We start from the raw sequence: 19,517 nt of genomic DNA, 5'->3' as shown, positions 1-19,517 counted from the left end.
TGCTCTTGAGAAATTGGAATTTTATGATTAAAATAAATTCCAAAATTCGAAATTCTATAGAGAAAAACTAAATTTTTTTCAATAATATCTCGTCACCTCAAGTGAAGTTACTAACAGAATATGGTTGATAATTTTTTTCAAATATACGGGTAATCATTTAGAGTTATCCCTTAAAATTCTCCTTTTAAACACCTAATTCTTTGTTATACTTAAAGTTTTGCATGTTCCCTTTACATAAAGTAATATGTTTAATAATTTTTGAATTAATCAGTCTAAAAATGAACTAAAAAATAAATATTAATAATAATATTTTTAAGATAAAAAAATTTGATAAATTTTGAAACAGCCGACAGCAAAGCAAATAAAACTGAAATTTCAATCAATTTTTTTGATAGTTTACGCAGTAAATTCTTATTTTACGAAAATGCTGACAGAGTAACACTGCATTTGTCAATGTAAGTAGTATTAAGGGCGAATTATATTTTTAAAGTGAGTACAACTGTGAGCCAATCACATTTTCCAATAAATTGTCTATTTCGTTTTATCTATGATCACCTACAAGTTTTAAAATACTTATTAATTTTTAAAATTATAAAAACGTGCTCTTATGTAAGTGAAAAGAATCGTAACGAAGAAAAACAAATGAATTAAAATTAGCACATTATGAATTTTATTATTATTTATTTTTTTATTTTTGTCGCTTATTTTATTTAATTTTTTAAATATAACAACAAACATACACATTTATATAAGTGTATTTTTTTCTTTTTGATATTTTTGTTTTTCTTGCTCATTTCTTTACAAGCTTTCATTTGAAAGTTCAACAACCAGACTTTTTCTTTTTTCTTCAATTTATTTTTGTAAAAAATTATAAAAATGTCACCCATCATAAAGTAAAGTAAAGAAAATATCAAATATTTTTTAATATTTTATAAACTAATGTTTTTTTTTATTTCTTTAATTTTAATTTTTTTTTTACACTTCATTTTCTATTAATTTTTAAAACGGATGGTCTGATGTTGATACAAAAACAAAAATGCATATAATTTTACTATTTTTGTTTATCTGCTTATGGGAACATACGATATAATTTAAAAATTATAGTTAATTTTTTAAATTATCGTTTCATTTTATGTTATTATATATGTACATAAATTATATAAGCAGGTATGTATATGTAGGTAATTAAACATGAAATTTGTTTTCGAAACACTACAAACTTGTTATTAGACCAACTTAATACTCATTTGTTCTTTTTTAGAAAAATCCTTTTAGTCTGCATTTAATATTACATTATCTTGCATTCTACACTGCTATATCAATTTAGATTTCGAATCATTGACAGAAAATTTAGCTCACATTGTTGATTTTTACTTGTGTTTCCGCAATTAATCGCTTCCACGTCGACTATTGCGGCAATGGTTGACAAACATACATACATACGTTCCATTCGTTTTGCCTTCAAGATTTACATATGTACATACTATACTAACTTAAAATATTGAATCATGCAGCGGAATTTTTGCGTTAATTTTATTATAAGGTGATTTTTTCAACTTAAAGTATCAAATCTGAACTTTTTACAAAGACATTATAATTGCATAAAAAATTGCAAATAAAAACTTATGAAACAAATTACTAAACAACAGTTTTACATTCTAGAATTTAAATAATATATCAAATATCTAATTATTAGACCATTATTTTAAATTCGTTATGCAACACCTATTAAAAAAATAAATTTGCTTTTAAAATTTCTATTCATTTTCTGTTTATAATTTAATTTGAATTGCAATAATTCAATTGCTCTCTACATTAAAACAAAAGGTGAAAACCTTAAAAAGAAAATTTTAGGTTATTTTAAATGTCAAATTTACAGTTCGAACAAATTTATAGAATTTACTAGAATCTATTCTACATTAGGTTGGGTGATGAAATTTTACTTCTTTGTTACAAAATTTTTTAAGAACATTTGATGTAGGACGTGTTTGCGTGACACTATTGTGTTCTATAAAAATTACATACACTCATATGTATGTATGTATATTGTAAAAAAAAAGGAAGAGCCTGTTATAAAAAAAAACATGTTAAAATCTTGATAAAGTTTTTACACGCTTTATTAGCGTGAATGCTCTGATTGTGCTATTCGCATGCAAATTCTTTTCAAATTCATTATTTAATTATGTGTTTTTTTTTCTAATTTTTGACGTACACTCACTTTAAATTGCTATATATTATTTTTTATGTCATGTTTATGATATTCAAGAATTATTTACAAGAAATAAGTAAATTTGGGACTATAAATTTGTTTTCGCTTTTGGAGTTTCATACTTATTATCATTAATTTTGAATTTTTACAATTTTATACACACATACATATGTACATACATAGGTATGAATATTTATTATTGTTTATAATATAAAAAACAAAATAATAATTAAAAATTTTGAGATATCAATCACTCTTTGATAAAACACAACAACAAAAAAAAATGTCCTCATTTCTCAAAGTGGTGTTTACACTTCCTAATTGAATTGAATCATAATTTGTCTAAATTAGTATGAACAAAACATACAAAAAATATTTCAACATTGTAGTCATGTACGATAACTATATTTGTACACATATATTTAATTGTAAGTACTATATATACTCATATTAATATGTATATGTATATATAAGAACATATGTATGCATGTAGGTACATGAAATATAAATTTTTCATTTTTTGATAGTAAAATAAAAAAAAAAACCCTAAACAATAACATGTCTAGACTTTTTGTTACTTTCTGTTTTTCCGATTTGTAGTTCTTTTTTTTTTATTTTGTTCTATCGATTTTTAACATTTTTATTTTCATATTTTTTTTTTATTGTTTTTTAATTCTTTTTAATGATAACCTTAAATATTTTTACCTTTGCTCAAAACAAAATCAAACAAGTATGTTCATGCACTCATTTTTTGTGTATCGTGATTCATGTTTATACATGCATAATCGAGAATTGGATAATTTTCTGTGCTTTGTTATTTCTGTTTCAAGATTTTTGTATTTTTGAAGAACAAGCATACCATTTTCCGTGCTTACATACAGCTATGCAAAATGTATCTGCAATATTGTGTAAATTAATTTGAATGTACATATGTATGTTTACTATATACGTGCAAGTAAAATTGTACTATAATTGCATTGTAAGTACTGCCACAGAAATCTTTATTCTCCTATACATTATAGGAGTTTATGGTACTGCACTGGAAAAAAATGAATATGAAACGTAAGGTACACATGTATACATACATATACTTACATAAATTTCTACAATTGTAAATTTTTGAAATTCTTGTACTATTCTATCAAAGACAGGTCATATGGCGAAAATATGTTATGCATAATACAATGCTTAAGTATTCGGAAAAACAAAATACTCACTTACATATGTAGGTACATGTATGCCCCAATTTTATAATAAATAAAGTAATAATGTCTATTCTTACATATTTGTATACATACATATGTATGTATATATTTCATGCATACTTACCTATTTAATTGTTTATTTTTTTTAAGCTAGAATCTGGAATTTGGCTTTTTTAGATTACTCTTGATAGCTACACTGTTATTATTTTAGCCATCCCTGCTATATAAATATTAATTTAGTAATTAATTGAGCAAATATATTCATACATACATTTGTACATATTTATTACATTTGTTTTGGTTAGCAACAGGTTATTTTCTACTTCTTTTCTTTCTTTTTTGTTTGTTTTTAAGACTAGGTTTTTGTTTGGGGGTGCGATTATAGGTACATATTATATTTTACGTTATTTTTGTCTTATTAAATCTTCTTTCTGTCTATTTATTTCCTATCAAGTGTAGATCAAATTAAGATTTTTTTTTTGTATACGTATGTATGTATATGTAGTATTTTTGTTATCATTCATTCATAGATCGTATTCCGTATTGTCAAAAAGAAAGGTCTTAAACCATCTTCCATACTTAAATCCAAAACTACTTGCAATGACGCTGTATTGTAAAGCAAAAAATTTTTTTCACATTTTCAGCCTATTGTCAATTTTCTAAAAATTAAAATTATCAAACTTTTTTAAGATACAATAAGAAACGTTAGAGTTTGTTTTTTTGTTCAATATGGAATGAAACACGGTAAACCGTGCATATGTATAATATTGTATAACAAACAATATTATGGTACATGCATACATGTATATTAAATTAAAATAACATTATTATGAAAATTAAATTTGGAATTTGTACCGCCATTATAAATAAACGAAATTATTTTTCTTATTTATTTATAGATAAATTTATCGATATAACTAATATCGTATGTCAATCAAATATCTTATGAAAGTTTAATTGTATGTTTGTATGTACATATTTAAGTATAAATATTTATAAAAAGAAAATTTAAAAATAATAAAATAAATCTAATTATAATTTATTTAGAATAGTGTCAAGCAGTCTGAATGTACATATACATTTACTATTTATATTTTTATAATATTGTTACTTATGACATCAAAATATGTACTCACATATGTATATACATACATATTATATTGAAAGCAAATTAGCTTACTCAATATCTATTATAGATGAATGTGAGTATAAAGTATGTACAGTTCTCCCCGGTTAATTGAACCGAGAAAAGTTGCACACTTTTTGTATCAATTAAGCGGGTAAATCAATTAAAAAAATCCCGTTTAATTGAACAATTGGTGCAATAAAACGAATTTTTTTAACTGAATCGTTTACGCATGAAAACGAATACTCGCTATTGAAGATCAGGCGCAAAAACGAATTTGATCCTGCTACTGCATAAAATTAATAAAAACAATAGGAAGCATATCCTATTACATATACTTATCAAAATATCCTAGGTAAAAAGCTATATTTAAAATAGGGGATACACTAATGAAATACTAAAACTCAAATTTTTTTTTATTTCAAAATTTAAAAACTTAAATTTTTCTTTATTTTAAATCCATCTAAGTAATGTAACTATGAATTCAAATTCAAAATATTTAAATCATAATATTTTTATATCACATAACATGACAAAAATTAAAAATAAATATTTCATATTACAAAGAAAACAAAATATTTCATACGTTATATCTAATTTTTCAATAAATTTACTATTGCTAGTTTAACAACAACAAATAGAATAATAAAAAATTAAACCTATTTAAAAAAATTTGTAATTTTCGTTTGGTTATGTTTGTAATGATTCTTAATAATAAAGGTTTCCATTTCATCTAAGTTTTCAATAAATTTATTTTGTGGGATAAAAAATTTCCGTACAATGTTTATGTCGTTATCAGGTCAATAAACAGGGGAATTTTTCACAGTTTTTATAAGGTAATACCAAAAAAAGAGATTCATTTAAGCGAGTTGTTCAATTAAACGGGACTCAATTAAACGATGTTATTCATGTATATTTTAATAGGGATTTAAAGTTGCCTTAGTTTTTCGTTCAATAAAAGGGGAAAATCAATTAAGCGTGGTGCATTTAACCGGGGAGAACTGTACTTAAATAAGTAATTGTGAACTTTATAAGTTAACCACAATTAAATGTCATTTTATAAGTACTCGTAAGTATTTCAAGTATTTTTAGAAAGAAATTCTACATTTGTACTCATTTAAGTAAATACTTGCTGTATTATGTATATGTATAGTTATGAACATTTTTCTATAACTGTATAAGTACTAAGCTGAGAAATTACTTGTTTAGAAAATTGCATAACAAAAGGGATTGTATAATTGTAGTTTTCATGATCAAGTTTTCATATTAATTAAAATTGCACTTATTTATTATAAGAAATTAAGTTACTATTTACCTACTAGTACTTTTAAAGTATTTGGCATGCATTTCTTTAGTTTTTTTTTTAAATTTAATGGCAGTACAAATAATTTTAATATTATACACAAGCATTTTAAATAAAATCAAATACTTATTTTTAATTCAACTTTAAGGAATTTAAAATTTTAAAAAACACATCATTTAATATAAAATCTCGAAAATTTAATATTAATTTTTAGTTTCGTTTCATTCACATTCCGTCATACATGTATGTACATACATACGTGATCAGTTAAGTGACCGAATTTGTCATTTAATGATACAAAATTCCCAAATCAAAATTACAATATTGATTTTTTTCTATACATACATACATATAATATGTTTGTATAATAATTCAGCTTATACTGTCAATTGCTCAATCTTATTGTTACACAGTACTAAATATGTAATTTACATCCTTCAATTTGGGTATCGACTGTCAAATTATTTTTTGTTTGTGATTATTAAATTCAAATAAATTTTCTTAAAATTACTTTTACTGTTTCTAGCAAAATCGCTAGTTACTTAATATATTTATGCAAAAAAAAATTCTAAATATTAAAATTTCATAAATTTCCAAGAATAAAAGGTGAAAATTTACTTAACATAATAAACAAAAATATGCAATTTAATAGCTTATCTAACGAGTTTTTTGATGAATGGGCAACAACAATAACAGCAGTAACAAAAAAATATGATCGATTTATTTAATGAATGGATACTTGCAACAATATATGAAAAAACTTATATACGGTAAAAAAAAGAACAATAAAAAATAAATTTATGAAATTTTGTGTAAAAATCAGCAAAAAAAAATTTTTTTCAGTGATTTATCAATTTCCCACCTTTTTAATTACAGGTGTTCATGTCGTGATAAATGAATTATTTTTTTTTTCATTTTGTGAGAATTTGAAAATTGATGAAACAGCTAACAACAGTATATAAAATGTCATTCATTACAAAAATATGAAAATTTAATTAAAAATAATTTTTGCTTGTTACCATACCATTTTGTCCTAGAATGAAAGTGTATAAGTAATAAATTTTTGGGAAAAATTATGATTTTTTATCATGGGAACAATATTGAAATTATTTTATAAAGACTTTTGAAAATATTTCACTCGGAAAATAAAGTATTTGTAAACGTACCTTAGACTTGCAGTATAGAAGGTTCAATTCTTATTATAATGTTGCCCATCAACTATTCAACTTGGTCCTTCAACACGTTGAAAAACGCGTTGATCAACATAGCCACTCACGCTTCAATATTATTTCAATTTTGTCAAAACTACAAATGTAGTTTTATAAGACATACAAAATTACGCCCACAAAAATTAAAACTTTTTAATATTAACGTCAGCTAGCCCACTAACGATTCAACGTGCTCTACAACTTGCTATGTGTTCTACAACTTTCTACAACAGTTCGCAATTAAATCACCCGCCTCTAGAATCTATTGTATACCCCGCCAAACTTACTTCTAAAAGTTGTGTTGTGTATTTTTAAAATGTCGAAAAGTAAATTTGACAAAAAGGATGACTCAAATAAATAAATTTCCAAATACTTACTACTTACTTTTCAAAAAAAAAATTACAAAATTACCATATTTAACGATAGCTATTTTTAATTTTAGTTATTATTATGTACTGTATTGTGTGAACATATATATATATGTATGTACATACATACGTAGGTCGGTATTCTGTCGCACATCAAATACAACAGAGATATAAATTTATTAAAACTGATAAGATGTAAAAAATATTATTGCAATATTTTTGTTTATTATCATTCCGTTATTTATTAAAAAAAAAATATTGAAATGAAAAAAAAAAGTAATTAATTAATATTTTTGTTGTACAACGTCATTCAAATGTTTTTGACCTAGGTGAATTTTTAAAATATTTTTTTTTTGATTGTTAAAAAAAAATTTTATAATTAAAAAATTTAATTTATTTTTCTATTTTGTTATACGTTTATTTGCCTATGTATGTATGAATGTTTCTCGATTTTATATGTAGGTATAATTGTTTATTTAAATTTTTTTCACAAATTATACAATAAAATAATTAAATGCTTATGAAATCGCCTTAGATCAGAACAATTATCAGCTATATTTTAAAAATTTTTCATAAGAACGATCTAAAAACTTTACAAATTAGATATTTTTACCTCTCCTTTTGACATTCCATCCTTTATGTACAATACATAAATGTTTTATGTTATTAGTTTTGCATTACGAATTTTTGAAATTCGAACTCAACCATTTTAAGAAGCAAACAAAAATTCTAACAGATTTTGACTACTCTTATATTAAAAGTAATGCAAAAATCTAATTGTATGGAACCAATTTTGCTCAAAATTGAACTAAGAATAGTTTAGTCCTATGTCCCATGACAATTTGACAGGAAAATATGTACAATTTTAATAAGGAATCTGATTCCGAAATCCACTAAGAATCCGTTCATCATAAAAAAATAAATGAAAGAAATCAAAATCACATTTTCAAGTACAACAGCTAATTAGTCACTCTTTAAAAAGTGAAGGAAAATTTTTCGGCCTTAAATAAATTTACTCATAAAAATATGGTAATTATGTACATAAATAAAAGTCAATTATACATACAATAATATTTTGAAAAAAAATAAAAAAAAAATATTTTTCGAAATTCGCGCGAATAAATATTGTTTTTAATTTATTTCGCACAAAACTCACTTAATTTATTTAAAAAAAAAAAAACATAAATCAACAATAAAAATAAGAAATAAAAACAATAAAAAAAATTTAGGGCAAATTTTGTTTACTGATCAAGGTTAGAGATCGATCAAATAGATGCGGTGTATATACTCTTATACTTACACTCACTTACTCTCATCATAGATGAATGTATGCATGTATGAACTTATATATACATACATACATATACTTTAATTAATTAATATACACATACACATAATTAAAATTATAATTTAACAATCTTTCTTTTGTAGGAAATACATAGAATTGCGTCATCCATGACATTTTGCTAAAAAAAAAATCGTATAACATTTTTTATTTTATTATAATTAGAATAGAATTGTTCTTCTAAAATAAGCGTCTCTATTAGATATATACATAACTATGTACGTAAGTAAGTATGTATGTAGTTCATTATTTGAAAATAAGAGATATTATTCGAAAAATTCTTAATTTCAAATATTTCTCTTTTCACAATGTTTATCATATTTATGCCAAATTATCAGAAAATTTAATTGTTTTAGAGAATATAGAAAGCAAAAAAAAAATAGAATGACAAACTTAAAAAAAAAATTATCTAAAATTTTTAATTACATAAAAACATCTGGTTAAATTAAAATTATCATAGTTAAATATTTTTTTATATTTACGCCATTTTAATGCAAAAAAAAAGAGATTTAAATTTTTCACATTGCAATTTTTTAATTTAACTAATTGAGTGTGAGTTACTGTTTACATAAGCAATGAAATCTATACAATTTAATTTGAGTTTAATGAAAATCTTGTTTGTAAACTCTGTTCGATGTCAAACTTTTTCTGACGGTAAATGATAGAAACTATTCTATTCTGATCAGATTTATGTAACGATTAACTTAAAACACAAGATTAACTTAAAACACAATAACAGTTTATTAGTTTCACATGTTATTTACCATATTAATTTGTTTTTGCATCAATTCGAAATTATCAAAATTTTAATATAAGTACATATGTGCCTATTTTATTTAATTGTGATTTCGTCACATCAAACTGCAATGTATTTAATGCAAAATTATTTTTATATTGTTCAAAATGAGGACAAAGAAATTTAGTGAAAAATTCAGTAAACAAAATTAATTGCTTCTTGATTAGATCAAAAAGTCTAAATTTACTTGACCTTTTTAATTAGATATTTAAATGGTCAAGTATCATTATACCTCACAATAAATTATTCATTAAAAACAAGTTATCTATCAATGTTATTGAAGAAATGGTAATTCAGGATTGTATTAAATATGTTTAATAACTGAATTCCAATTGTATAATTGCAATTATTTTAAATATCAATTGATTATTAAAGATAAATATAAGATAAAAAAATTCGATATATAAGTGATTTAAGTTTTAATTACAGGCAAAATTCAATTCACAATTTATTATTACTTATATACTAAGTTAGACGAGAAGATACATATTTGAATACATGCATCCAGAATTGTTAATTGTTTCTAATACTTGTATTTGTATTTGATTTATGTAAATTGAAGGAAATTATGAGTTAATTTTGGCTAGCCGCAAAAATTCCATGAACACTATTGTGAACCGTTTTGTTAGCAGCACAATAAACATTGAAAATCTTGTTTGTGTCGTTATAATTTCGCAAGAATTATGATTTAAAGCATTCCGCTCAACATATTCCGCTCTTGTGACAAAAATTTAAGTAAATCTTATGTGATCTCACAATATTTTAAAAATAAAATTTTTTTCATCACTTTTTAAAGGAAAAACTAAATTTTAATATTATGAAAAAAAAAAACTTTTTATTTCAAAATGAGTAAATAAAATTGTTTTTAATTTGTAGTTGTGTAAAATTAAATTTGGGAAAAACAATAAAAAAAAATATTTTGATTAAAAATTAGTTAAAAAAGTTGTACAATAATTAAGTATTTAGAATTTTGTGTAGGTGGTTGGAATAACAAAATTAATAAAATTTTCCGTGTACTAAAAATTGCGCGTTACAAAAGTTTTTTGTTTTCTAATACTATTTTTAAAATGGAAATTTTTTATAATATTACACGTTGTATTACCTTTAGCATAAATAATAAACATATTCTTATTAACTTATTTAATTTGAATTATATAAATAATAATTTCAAATTTTCTAATCAAATAATAAATATTATAGAAGCTTCTAATCTAAGTTATTGAATAAAGTACATTTGTACTTTGAATGTACTATTCACAATATTTAAAAGTTTCAATTAAATAACTCAATTTGACATTTTCACTCAATTTCACGTTATACACGCTCTGATATGCCTGAAATGCAAAATTAATTGCTCACTAAAAGAGATTTACATATGTAGTTATAAAATTTTTTCATATAAAATTCATTATTTTGTATTCTCTCTCTATCATCATTACGTTTTTGTTTTTTTGTAATGAAATTTTCAGGATTTTAAAAACTTCCCTAACTTCTCTTAAGTCAATGATGTAGTATTATACTTGCATAAAACATAAGTAAGGTACCTACCTAGTCACTGACATATTAATGCATTTTGTACACAAAAATTTTTTCTTACTTAAGTTTTTAAGACGTTAAAAATTAAAAAGCATCGCCAGTTTAATCTATTTTATACACAATAAGTAACAAGAAGATTAAATTTGCGTGAATTTCATTTTATTTCTACTCTTAATTACAAAATATATTTCTAAATACATACATACATTGCTTACACAAACATATAACATTTAAGTAAGTTTATAAGTTTATTGAAATCATTGTAAACTGTATTTAGTAACCGAAACTCGTCAAATTTGTCTGCTAAAATTTCAACAAAAAAAAAAATGTGAAAAAAAAAAAATAATTCACAAAAGAGTGAAGATAACCAAAATGATGCAAAAAAGGAGAAAACAAAATAAAAAAAATAAACAGTTTATTTTTTAGGGTTTGGCAGCCAATTTAAACCCAGACTATACTAGACCAGACATAGTAGACTAATGAGTAAATATTATTTTAAGTAATAAGAGAAAAACAAAAATCATAAAAAATTAAAAAATATAAAAATTTTTTTCATCAGCTTTAACAGCCACACTCCCAATTTACACAAAAAAAATTGATTTTTTTGTAAAAGGAAAAAAAATATTGCAGTTTTTTTCCATTTTTTTTTCGGTATTTGAACAACAAAAATCATTATTCTTAAAATTATTTTTGCTTATTTCAACAAAAAGATGGTTATTTTTTAAGTAAATCTGAATAACAAAGTAATTTTTTTTTTTGTGTTTAAAAAAAAGTTGCGAAAAAAGTTTTTGCCAACATCAGAGAAAAAAGAAAAACAGATTTTTGTTTTGCCTCGTTACTAAAATATCAGAAGATTATTGGATTGAATTAGAAAGTTTTGATTAAAACTTTAAGAAATCGAAATAAATTGTTTTTCTTTTAAGATTGTTTCAAATTCTCTATAGTTATCTACACTGATATAATTTGAATATTAATTAAAATTGTAAAAAATATTGAATTTTGAAGATTTTTAATGAATGAAAGGGGTTCCAATACAAGTTACCTAAAATAATATACATACTTAAATTACAATACTGTTAATATACGCTTGATTTCAAACTTTGCAGAAATATCGCAATACTACAATATAATACGATGCGTACAAATTTTATATGCAGAAAAATCTGTAAATCGAAATTGTAGTGAAGCATAGTAATTCCGCAATTATACTTCACCGCAACAAAATTGAAGTCAATTTGTGTCAACAATTTTTACAAAATGTCAACAATTTTTAATAATGAATGAATTTCGATGTAAATTTTTTCACCTTCATTAAAAATAATTAAATATTTGAACAGTTTTTGTTATATTTAATATATTTAAACATTTACTGTACTTAATTATCAATTATTTTTTTATTTAATGACTGATGCAATATATTAAAATTCAACTATCATATTAATAAAGAATTTACTTTTTTACTTGTTCCTATTAACTATGAACGTATACTTCGTCTGTTGAGAAAAAGAAAACAGTATACGATCGGTATAGTTTGTGTACGTTATACACTATTTCATTTCTCAACAAACGAAAGTATATTTTAGCAAATTGTACATATTAATTTTTAGCGCTCCTGCCGAATGATAGGCTAAAAAATAATGAAAAATAAAATGTTATTTACTTGTATTGAAAGCAAATGACGGATCATAAAGTTAATAAGCAGTTGTGTATTTTAAAATTCAAATTATTATTGTAACTAATTTAACACGACCCCCCCTTTACTAGACTCTAGTCGAATTGAAATAACATTTATCATTTCGTTTATTTACAGTACTCAATTTTATTTCGAAAATTTTAATTTAAAAGTTCGAAACTTTGACCATTGTCAAATGATTAATTAACATACAGTGTACAATACAGTGTAGAGTGTACAGTAGGTGATACAATAACTTTAGATAAATTTACAAACTTCGAATCAGCAATGTTCAATTTTTAGAATAAATACCAATCATATACAGTAACGGAAATTGAACAAGAGTCAGCAGTGCCAAATAACACAAATACACTTAGTAAACCTATTGTGTATAATATTCTTTAAAATAGCATTTATACTCGTATATTATGATCTCAATTTTCAATATAAAATTAATTTAAAGTTTAATAAACAATTTGTTTTTTTTTTTTATATATTGATTAGTGTAAATTGTAAATTAGAGGTTCATTCTTAAATTTAAATAAAAAGTGTAAGGTCAAAATAATAAAACTATTATCAAAAATCATTTTGTCTTTTCTTGGTTTTTATTTTTTTTATATTTTTGTCTTTATGTCAAAACGTATTTGACCAACATGGCAAAGAAAATTGTCAATTTTATGATTTTACTTTTGTTTTTATTGTTTTTTTTTTTTCTACATTTTAATATTTTGACATAATTTTTCAATTTATTATCATTTTTCATACAAATGAATGATAATCGATCTCAATTTTTGATTTTTTTGTTTTGTATATTTTTTAACAACTCAATATTTTGAAGCTCAGACTGACTGTAAAGTTTTTTTTTTATGGAATTTGAACTTTCATTATTTTATTATGCTCATGAAATATTTACATACATACATACATACATACACATATGTATACATAATTGTGTATATTCATCTGAATTTTTGCTTTAATATTCAAAAATATTAAATTGATTTAATTGAATTGAAAATTTTGTGTAGTTCTATTGTTAACATAATTGATATTTAACAAGGAAATCAAAAAAGAAAAAATACATACATTATGTAGGTTGTAGCTAGATGCTTAAGCATACATATGAATATGCAAGTTACATATTCTGTACATAAGTATATGCATGCAAATATAAAAACTTAAAATAAAAATATCATAATTTATACATATAAAATGTATAGAAATGTCAAAATTTAATTTTTTCTTAAAATAATTTTAAGAAAAACCAAATGAGAGAAAAAAAAATTTGTGCAGAAAATAATATAGAATATGGGAAAAATTAAATTTTCATATAAAATTTATAATATGCGTGCGCATTGCTAACCAATGAATTCACTGTAACTAATGTACGCACAAACATGGGAATTTTTAGTAATACAACACTACAATTCAACTTATTAGTGGTAAATTGTGTGGCGGTACAGTGTTACTGCAATATCGATATCAGTATCACGTATTTCAAAAATTTCAAAATTGCTTACCAGAGCTATAAACGATATTATGTCTGTAATAGATGTAGTTATTTGTAAATTGTGTACAATATAATATGGGAATATGTAGTATATTAATTTTCAATCACATTGGCATCTTCAGTTGAAAATGTTTGGAAAACCTTTAAAAAATTTCAATGCTATTATTTAAAATTAAAAAAAATATATAAACATAATATAGTGATTTATAATATGTATGTATGCAAATAATAATATACATATAAGCATGCAATATAAGATTAATTTAAACAATTTTTAAAATAATCTTTCAGACATATTAGAAAAATCATGAAAAGAAAAAAATTACATATCTAATTTCTAATATAAATAAAAAAAAAATAATTGAATTAGCAGCATAAAATAATAACGATAATTTTAAAATCAAATATCAAAATATTTTATTATAAACAAAATATTGTTAAAAATAGTTTTTTATTTAATTATGATAATGTAAATTATTTAAATAAAATTTTTTCATTTATTTGATTATAAATTTTAACACTAATTAATAATAATTACAATATTTTGTAAATTTTGACACGTTTTATAATTATTTACATATTAAATAGAAACATATATACATATTTATGTATATATATATGAAAGTAGTATATAGTCTGGATCCGACTGTATAATTCTGACATTAATGTTCACATAAACTATATTTCTATACTTACTTGTAATATTACAGTTGACTTCAAAATTATTTACTCATAATGTCATTTGTATATATCTCTATATTTTGAAATTTTTGTCATGCCATCTATATAATATGTATGTATGTACATACGTACATGAGTAGAAGACTCGCTTAAAGCAAAATTTGTGCCTGCAACTAAACGAGTACATATAAGGAAAGCTGAATGTAAGTAAGCTAAAATCGTGTAATGTTCGATGTACTTACATATATAAACGGGTTCGACTGTATATACATACATACATATGTATATGAAAATATACGTGAATATTTTTTAATTTTAAATTATTACTTTATTTTTAAATTAAATTAAATATTTAATAAAATTTAATATTTAATTCTATTAATATTATATTCCAATCACTCAACCTGTATAAGAACATGTAAATTATTTTTAGCCTTAGAATTAAAATATGCCTACAATACTTATATATATGTATATTAAATTTATTTGATTATTTACTTATTTGTTTGAACTAAATGGTAAAAACTAAATGATAATGGTTCTTTCACAAATCGAGTCAAATAAGACCATTATGAAAATCAAATTCGAATGAATTTGACACTGATATTATGAATTTAATTCATTTCCGAAATTAAGTACATACCTACCTAATTTGTTGTCTTATTTTTTTTTTGGTAAATACACCAAACACTTAGGTTAAGGTGTGCAATTCAAAATTAATTAGTATTCTATAAATAATATGTTAGTCTGACTATGGTAAGTGTATATGTAATATAGGATAATATACCTATATATATACTTATAAGTATGTATACCCGTTATTATTCATGCAAAAAAATATGAAAAAAAATAAATAGAAAAATTAAGAAAAAAAAAATTGAATAACAAATAGTAAATTATACATAATATGTATGTGTATGTACTTCCATATTTAATAAAAAAAAAAAATAGAATGCAGCCTACACACAAAAATTTTTGAGTTTCAAAAAAAAAGATAGAGAATTTATCTGTTTTCGCATTATATATGTATGCATAAGGATGTATATGCACATTAATATTAGATACATTTGTGTACGAATGAAATTTATGATAAACTAAATCGAGTTTTACTATTAGAATTAAATATGTACATATATGCATGTGTATATATATATATACATATATATGTATATATAAAAACCAGATGAACAACGGGGGCTCATTTCTTCAATGTTCTCTTATCTCTTTATTTCTTTTTTTTTTTTAATACAAAAGATTTACCTGTATAAACTATATAAAAATTTTCATACCTATTAAATGTATGTATATATTAGTGTACATATTTACAAATATACTTATGTGTAAACATCCAAACATACAAGTAATATTGTTGAGAGTTGATATTCGAAAAATGAAAAAAGAAATTCTAAACTTGTTTACCCATTTTTATCGGCACAATAATAAAATAAGACAAAAATAAATAAATAAATAAATGAAAATAAAAAAAAGTCATAATAAAATTCAATAAATAAGTTATATGTATATATATACATACATTTATACATATGTGAATAGATATGTAAAAGTGTGAGTATACCGGTGTATATGCATGTGAATAAAATTGTCAATACAGTAAAATACAATTTTTATTAGACTGAAAATTATTTTTAAACAAAGGCAATCGAAAAAAAAAATTTTAACGGAGAACAATCTTCCAAAGTGACATTGATGAAGGTTGTGAAGACCAAGGTTTCTTAACTCGACCGTGCTCTCCATATCTAAGTCTAAAACATAAATAAAAAGGTCAATATTAATGTTTCTACATTCTGAATAATTTTATATGATTAGTATTGCAAATTTAAAATTCTTATGACAAAATATTTCTAGAAAAATCATTTTAAATAAAAAGTTATGGTGTGATGAACATCAAACCTTTAAAATTTGTAAGGTGTCACCAATTAAAACTTATAAGCTGAGATATGTTTAAGATTTTAGTACAATCACAAAAACTGCCAATGTAGTTAACAACCTCATACATTACATAAGCAAGAGGATAGTCCAATACCATTGTAATAAAAAATATGTGAGGATTTAAAATAATTTTTTGATATCATAAAACGATAGTAATTTCAAAATATTTTCAGTGTTATTCATTCATTGTGCATACAAACATATGTGTACGTATATGCAGGTTTATTTATATGGTGTATATTAATAACACATACATACCTATGTACACATGTATACTTATAGTTTAATTTTTTTTATTTTTCTACACGATTTTTTTTTTCACTATAATGTTTATAATCAAACAAAGGTTCTTTAAATAGATGGATCAGTTATTCAGTAATAATACTGTGTTGTTTTTATACACTAAGTACATATATATGTATGTACATACATATTATACAAAAATAATATAGGTACCTGCTTTAATAAAAGCTGTTATATTATATTATAATAGTGGTACTGGCCTACTGGGTACATATTAAGTATGTGTAGGAAAGCCGATTCTTGTTTTGAATTTAAAACATCTGATGAATAAAATGATCGCATACATAATACACACATAACAAAAATACATATATATAGATTTGTATTAACATATATGTATATATATGCACAATAGCAAATGTCATACATAACGTATGTATGTATGTACTTATGTGTGTAGATATAATTTTGTATTAAAAGAAAAAAAGACGATTTTATTTTAAAACCGGTATTTATTAAATGGCAATTAAAAAAATAAATAGAAAAAAATAAAATTAAATTAAAAAGTTAGATAAGTTTTGATATACCAACATACATACTTACGTACATAAATATGAAGAACATTCATGTGTGCCATATTTTTAATTATTTATGGTTTTATAATTTTAGTACATGTTGAATCTAAACACCAAACATGAACATATGTACATAAAATACAGTATGAAAGCATCTTGGATACTTAAATACAGAAGTTTGTACGTACGTATGTATATCCAATGCAGCTAAGTGCATTTATGTAAAGGTATACCCATATGTGTACCATGTATGTACATACATACATACATACATCCATACGCAGCTAGAATATTTTTAGAATATTAATTAAAATTGAATATGATTAAGTATTTTGTGTGTAGATACGTATAGGAAACAGTAGATACGTGTGTAGAGTAGGAAACAGTAGGACTCGTGGCTTTTATCCTACTTTTCTAATCATTGTGTGCACATAGCAATATATATGTACATATACATGGCAGCCTTATAAACTATGTAAAGCCTTAAATAGCTAATGATTAATACAGTAATATAGCAATGACATAATATACACCTATGAACATGTATATCATTACAGGTAGTTTTGCAGTTGACTGAACCACTTAAGTACTTTCATATACATTTATGAATTCTGCTCCAACGGCAGAATTGAATGTTATATAATGTATTAACTAAAAAACTAAATATGTATGTATGTAGGTATATACGTAAATACAAATAGATCGCGATCACTCATAATATCAGAATTTATACATCAAACAAATCATTGTTCATGAATTTTGTTTGATGAGAAGTAGATGGCGTATCGTTCGGTTTTGTCTATCATGTCAATTTTACATACTTTATTCAATTTTGAAATTAAACTATTCCCATCAACTTATTGTGGGTGTACGATTTTACAAGAAATTTGTGAATATTAATTTCTTGCACAATTCAAACTTCATTTTGACGAAAAAAATTTAATACTCGTATGTAAGTGAATTATGTGTGTATGTAATATAACACTATTCATTAAACTATGAATACATACATAATTAAAATTTATATACTTATGTACTTAATTTTATAATATTTGCACGTCCATTTATATACATATGTACATATGTAGATATTTAATTTGCATCCATACACACCTACATCTTATAGTTATAAATAGCAAACAATTCATTTTATTTTGTGTTAATCAATAAAAACAGACTATCATTCACACCAAACCGGCTTAAACTAAATAAAAGTCATCATGCGTACATATACATACATATATATACGTACGTACATTCATGTAAACATAATTTAATTAAAATATTTATTGATATGATAAGAAAATGAGAAATACTATTAAAAATAAAATTAAAAACTATAAAAAAGAAATCGCATTGTTATATGAAAAGAAAATGTCTGCATACATACATACATATGTATACATGCATACATACAAGCCTAGTTATTATATGTACCCATAATCTCTTTAAAAAAAGAAACGTTAAAATCATTAAGTTGATTTTTATTTTTGCTTTTTTTTTTCTAAAAATTTTTAATTAAAAGAAATAATTAATAGTGATAAGCGATAAGTGATAAGGCATTTGAAAACTTACATATATGTACATATACATAACGTATAAAATATTATTGGAATGTTTACATACTATGCTTTTGTTTTTATAAGTTGCATGTTGATACATGTCTGTATGTATGCATATATTTATGATATTGTTGAACAGGAGATGCTATAATAATATTTTATCCAGCAGTAGAAGTGTTTCCAATGGGAAAGTCTTCTGACTTTTTTACTGAATTTGTTCTTATCTAC

General features: G+C 23.0%; 1 protein-coding gene across 1 annotated transcript in view; it reads left to right on the top strand.

The window, feature by feature from the left end:
- Positions 1 to 19,517, top strand: part of LOC129619259 (protein kinase 4) — a 37,361-nt gene that overhangs the window by 3,160 nt on the left and 14,684 nt on the right. The window lies entirely within an intron of this gene.

This window comes from Condylostylus longicornis, unplaced genomic scaffold (genome assembly GCF_029603195.1).
Source record: "Condylostylus longicornis isolate FDR11 unplaced genomic scaffold, ASM2960319v2 ptg000011l, whole genome shotgun sequence".
NCBI lineage: Eukaryota > Metazoa > Arthropoda > Insecta > Diptera > Dolichopodidae > Condylostylus > Condylostylus longicornis.
The sequence above is the reverse complement of the archived record's forward strand: the minus strand, read 5'-3'. Positions and strand labels throughout refer to the sequence as shown.